The 6364-nt window shown below is 45.4% G+C and overlaps 1 long non-coding RNA gene across 1 annotated transcript; it reads right to left on the bottom strand.

The window, feature by feature from the left end:
- Nucleotides 1–210: 210 nt before the first annotated feature.
- Nucleotides 211–3917, bottom strand: LOC139277958 (uncharacterized). The gene is made up of 3 exons (XR_011596185.1): nucleotides 3810–3917; nucleotides 2606–2663; nucleotides 211–648 (listed from the first exon to the last, which is right to left on the bottom strand). It is a non-coding gene; the product is annotated as an uncharacterized lncRNA (long non-coding RNA).
- Between the last annotated feature and the right edge of the window lie 2447 nt (nucleotides 3918–6364).

The following is a 6364-nucleotide window of genomic DNA, read 5'->3' as shown; positions in this document are numbered from 1 at the left end:
CCAGTGCTTCACAGAAGCAGTTATCAACCAAATCAGGCTCCAAACCACATGAGGAGATATTGGGACAGGCAATCAAGCCCTTGCTCACAGAGACAGGTGTGTTACTTGGAGGTGATTTTTAAAAGAAACTTATTGGAACATTGTATTTTTCATTATTGTAGGTCACTGGAAGGAGATCATGTTAGAAACACAAAAGACACAAGACAATGGTTATTCATTCCAAATTTTGCTATTTTTTTTTATTATTAAGAGTTTTTTTTTTTGCAGACAGAAGTTATGCGTACAGCTTCGTAAACATGAGGCATTTGTCTTTACCGGCTGGGGCCTCTCATCCCACCGAACCAAACAACGCAGACAACCTGAAGCGAAAAAAATAAGCTAAAATAAAAAAAAAAAAGTAGTTTTGTTTGGTTGTTTTGCTTTGGTTGTTTTGTGTCGTCATTGTTTCGTTGCTTAGAGTGCTCTTCCAGTACTTGCACTGAAGCTGACCAATCAGACAACTTTTCATTGCCTTCAACTGCTCAGCTTCAGTACTTCAACTCTCCAGATGTAACCAATCTACATGCTCATCACTAGACTATCCATTCTGCACACTGTCGCCCAAGGCGCTAGCGTTCCCGCCGTTGGAAGCAGGACCATCGTCTCGACCTGCCGGGAGAGAAAACATCACAATGAGAAAAGGCCACTTGACTTGCTCCTACCATAGACTATGGACAATCTAACTCATGATCTCCCACCCATTTTATTTCCCGAGACCGAGTTCTGCAACAATACATCCCGATGCCTGAAGATCCAACTATTCATCCAGCCCCACATCTTGGCCGCTGCTCCCTTCCAGATCTCTGTCCACTGGCCCAGTCAGTAAAAACATTTAACTCTGGAGTGTTTGATTAGTCTGCACCTATTCCTATCATCTCCAATCTCATACGCCTCCAGACATTTCTACATCATTGGGGAATTTGATAACATTGTAACAACTTTAATTTATATAGCACCTTTAATGGAGTAAAACATCAAGGTGCTTCTCAGGAGTATTACAAGACACAAAATTTGACAGCCATAAGGAGAAAAGGTGCCTGGAAGGGTGGCAGAGGTAGAAACACATTACATTGAAAAGGTGCTTGGATGGGAACTTGAAGTGCCGTAACCTGCAGGGTTACAGACCTAGAGAAGTAAGATTAGATTGGATAACCTCTTGTTGGCTGGTACAGGTACGATAGCAAATACTTCCAGGAATTTAATACAGCCAGTGATCTCCTGGACTAGTTTTGATTGCCTTCCCCCCCACCTCCCCCCTCAATTTGGCCTGGGTTTTTCACCTCCCATGAGATCGCATGGCTCCAGTTGGGGTGTTGTAAAATGTTGCGACGCATGGGGTATCAGTTGTGTGGGGCAGACTGGTTGGGCCAGATGCGCTTTACTTTTCCACCATTGTTCACTGTTTTATATGTAACCTTCAGGGTTACTGACAGACGGCCGTGTAGCTGTCGGAAAGCGCACACGATGGGCCGAAATGGCTTCCTTCTGTGTTGTAGATATCTGTGTTTCGATGGCCAAAAGCTTGGTCAAAGAGGTACTTTTTAAAGGAGCATCTTAAAAGTGGAAAGAGGGACTTCGAGATTAGGGCCTCGGCAACAGAAGGCACATCCACCAATGGTTGAGCGATTAGAATCAGGAATGCTCAAGTGGGCAGAATTAGAGGAGTGCAGAAAACGGAGGCGTTGTTTAACTGGAAGCCAATGTAGGTCAGCAAGCACAGGTAATGGGTGAACGAGACTTGGAGAGTTAGGACACAGGCTGCCAAGTATTGGATGACTTCAAGTTTACATATGGTAGTATATGGGAAGCTAGCCAGGGAGTGCAGTGGAAGAGTCATGTCTAGGCAACAAAGGCATGAGAGTTTCAGATGATGAGCTGAGACAGGCGATGAGAGAGGTGGAAGTAGGCAGTCTTGGTTGTGCCACAGATGTGGTCAGAAGCTCATTCCACGGTTAAATGACGACAAACATCACTCAACATTGCTGTCCTCTGAGCAATAATGCTGTACAGTGTTCTCATTGGTCTTCAGTCTGTACCTATCCCTGTAAACATCAATCTCATTTCCTACCAGATACTTACACAGCTTGTTTTCATAGGAATTAAACACACAACCTGGATGAAATAGTGCAGAATATTTTGGGCTTTGAATTAGCAACAGCCAATAGTGATATATGGGGAGATGCATTGGTGCGACAATGGGAACATACAATCCTTAAGAGCCAGCTGTACAATTCCCCAAGACATGGAACGGCAAATATCCCACTGTCGCTCACCCTTTATATAAAATCAAAGCACCTTTAGTGTTTTAGGCTAAATGACAAAAAAAAGCAGCTTAAGGGATCCTTGGCTTTTAACAGCCATCTCAACTGGACTCCCTCCTTCAAAAATGTGTGCCCCTACACCCCCTGCTGTCTGTTCCTGCACTCCATTTAAAATGGTGCCATTTAGTTTACATCACCTCTGCTCATTTGTCCTGACAAAATGAATCACTTCTAGAAATTAGAAAAAAAAGGTACACACACACACAATAATCTGTTACTGCAGACTCAAATTAAAAAGTACTCACCATAGAACTATGAGTGAACTACTGCAAGCAAGATCAGCTGGGTCACCGATCGGTGTCCCTGGAGGAGAGAAACAAACAAGAACTGTAAGATAAAATTAGTCTAATGAATACTCATAGCGTCTTTCACAACCCCAGGACGTCCCAAAGCACTTTACAGCCATTGAAATACCTTTGAAGTGTAGTCACTGTAGCAGCCATTTTGCACACAGCAAGGTCCCAGAAACAGCAATGTGATAAGTGATCAGATCACCGGTTTTAGGTGTTGGTTAAGGGATAAAATGTTGTCCAGGCCATCCCTTGCACTGGTTTGAATATTGCCGCAGGATCTTTAACATCCACCCAAGAGGATAGACAAGAGTCCTAGTTTAACATCTCATCTGAAATATGGTCACTTGCCCAATTCTAGTGCCCTCGCCAAAATGGGGCATTTGATTTCCCTCAGTACGGCACTGGAGTGTCAGCCTGGAGTGGAGCTTGAATTCATCACGTTTTGACAGAGTGCTACCCATTGAACCATGCAGATTCAATGACCTGAGCTTTTTGGTTACTCAGTTATGCTAGGAGTGCAGTTTTTCAAAAATGGAACTTTAAAAAGGAACGATTACTATGGGTGCCGTTTTTGTTTAAAAAAACGGCTCACTCCACAGCCACCGCTCGGGGAAAGCTTGAGCGGAAGCAGTATGGACTGTGGGGACTTCTAGTGGTTTAAATGTTCATTTTCAGCCCTTTCCATGGGAGAGGGGCGGATGCACCAGGAAGGAGATCAGGAGAAACTCCGCAGAATTTCAGGTCAATCATTAAATTGTCGATAGAGTCATCACGACCATTGCCCCATTTCTGTTTGCTCTCCACAACATGGCAGGGAAACAACCAACAGGACAAGTGCGCTGCTTTCAACATTTAGCAGCTTCGATACGAGAAAAAAAGGAGTTTGAGTAAAAGGGGAGAGAAACACACATTTGCTCCTTTATCTTCTTCGGAGAGGGAGGGAAGGAAGAGAGTGAGAGAGAGAGACACGAACACAAACTCCGGGCAAACGGTGTAAATGCCCTTTTACACCATTTCTTCCTATTTCCTCCCCCGCAGAAATTCTACCCGGAATCTGCGTGAGAAATAGAGGAAGAAACTGAGAAACAAAGCACTGTCTGAGACAGAGACACACAGAAGCTTCAGTAACCAGGACCCGGTCGATCAGCGCTCTTACCTTAGAAAAAAGCGAAAGGCCGGCATCATCGTCCCACTGAGGGGAGACGCCCGCTGCAAAAAGGAACAAACAGCCCCGAGAGCGGTGTCTTATACTCCGCTGTCAGCCAATCCCCTGGTGCTGGGAATCTCCCTGCTCTTTTTTTTCCATGTGAACATCACGTGACTGGCTAAGTCACTCACAATGTAACACTATTTTTGTAGAAACCCAAATCAAATGCCCCCTTTTGGCGAGGCACTCGAATCCACAGAATAACAATTTCAACTTTAACGAAACTTTAAATCAAATTAAAATGTTGTTCCCTGTTGAGATGATGCACTCCAGACCCTCTGGTGCCCACCTCTCGCGGAAGGCTGCGGGTGTACCGGTGGACACCGCGTGCTCCATCTCCAGGGACACTCTGGCGTGAAGGTAGCCGCGGCAGAGAGGCAGGCAGTCGGGTTGAATGACCCGCTCAACCACCCTCTGCCTGGACCTGTTAATGGCCACCTTGGCTAGGCCCAGGAGCAGTCCGACCAGGAGGCCCTCCGACCTGCCCGTTCCCCTCTGCACCGGATGCCCAAAGTTCAGGAGTGTGGGACTGAAGTGCAGTCAAAAAATCAAGGAGCAGCCCCTTCAAATAATGGAAGAGGGTGGGAATCTCCCTGCTCTCTCTCCACTTCCTGTTTCAGCTGATGCATCTTAAAGTGGAACAAGAAACAACTTGCATTTATATAGCGCCTTTAACTTAGTAAAAATTTTCCAAGCGTTTCACAGGAACGATTAGCAAACAAAATTATACACCAAGCGACATAAGGAGATATTAGGACAGGTGACCAATAGCTTGGTCAAAGCGATAGGTTTTAAGGAGCGTCTTAAAGAAGGAGAGAGTGGTTTAGGGAGGGATTTCCAGAGCTTAGGACCAGGCAGCTGAAGGCACGGGTGCCCATGGTGGAGTGAAGAAAGTCGAGTATGCACAAGAGGCCAGAATTGGAGGAGCGCAGATCAATGTTCCCTGTAATTGTTTTTGGGGTGCAGGCCCATTGAAATTACCGCCCATGCGCGGCTGTTGACATTAGAACGTCGTGGAGCTGGCTGCACGGGACCTGCAGATCGCTGCATGGCCATTTGGCCGCACAGCTAAATGGGAGCATTGGCGCAGAGATCAGGTAGGGTTGCAGGGCTGGAGGAGGTTACAGAGATAGGGAGGGGCGAGGCCATGGACAAACAGTATCGGCATTGTTATGTCTCTTATTTATATTTTCTAGCATTAAAATGTGGAACTATTAAGAGGGCTAATTTTAAACTTTCCATGTAAAGGCTGGTGCGATCCAATTGGCTGGCTTGTTTTACACGTCGCCTGCTTTTACTGGAAAATAATATAGGGCGTTGTGTAAAACGAGCAGTCAACAGATCAGAATGTGACCCAACCAGTCCCCACTCCTTCACCAGACGGAGCAGGGCAGATATTGTTGATCAGAATGTGACCCAACCAGTCCCCACTCCTTCACCAGAATGGAGCGGGGCAGATATTGTTGATCAGAATGTGACCCAACCAGTCCCCACTCCTTCACCAGAATGGAGCGGGGCAGATATTGTTGATCAGAATGTGACCCAACCAGTCCCCACTCCTTCACCAGAATGGAGCGGGGCAGATATTGTTGAGCAGAATGTGACCAACCAGTCCCCACTGCTTCACCAGACGGAGCAGGGCAGATATTGTTGATCAGCAAGTTTAAAAAGTTGGTGACAGAATAGTGGAATATGCGTTAATACTACAAATGGTTGCACGGTACAACATCCACTGGGATACAACAGGCGATGCCAATTGTGCTGAGTGTGAGTGTGCTGAGTGTGTAAATTCTAGGTGCAAGTGTGTCAGTTCAAGTGAACGCGAGAAGGACTTGAAAGGGGTGAAGCTGATGCTTGCAGATCAGAATGTGAACGAATCAGTTCCCACTCCTTCATCACAATGCAGCAGGGCAGATATTGCTGATCAGAATGTTTTAAAAGTTGTTTACAGAATGGTGGAGTCTGCAGTATGGGCGGAAGTTTGCAGAAAATGCAGAACTAAAGACAGACGTAGGACAAGATTAGCTCCATTAGGGAGGAGATGTCAGCTGCCACTTCATTGTTCCCTTTAAAAAATATATTTTCTTATGCTGAGTTTTTGTGCTCATCGAGTAAAGTATGGATTTATTTCAGAGCAGCGCTAGTGTTGTGGAGGTGGATTTAAACTAATTTGGCAGAGAGAGGGGAACCAGGACATAGCAGCATAGAGGAGAGAGGAGGTGCATAGAAAACTAGGAGGGACAAACAGCAGCAGAATAAAGAATACTGTAGAAAGAGCAGGAATCAGATGGAAGGAAAGGGGTCAAAGACTGAATCTATTTGGTTGGAGCTAATGAACAGAAATGGAGCTGTCACATTGTTGGGTGTTTAGTAAATGTAAGGGATAAATTATAAGAGTTGCAAATAGGTGGTCAGAATTATGCTGAAGGTAGTGAACTTATCAGTATTAGGAAGATCTGTATAATTGCCTATGTATGTAACACTTGCTTATGTAGGTATAGCAC

This window comes from Pristiophorus japonicus, chromosome 13 (genome assembly GCF_044704955.1).
Source record: "Pristiophorus japonicus isolate sPriJap1 chromosome 13, sPriJap1.hap1, whole genome shotgun sequence".
NCBI classification, from domain to species: domain Eukaryota; kingdom Metazoa; phylum Chordata; class Chondrichthyes; family Pristiophoridae; genus Pristiophorus; species Pristiophorus japonicus.
The sequence above is the reverse complement of the archived record's forward strand: the minus strand, read 5'-3'. Positions and strand labels throughout refer to the sequence as shown.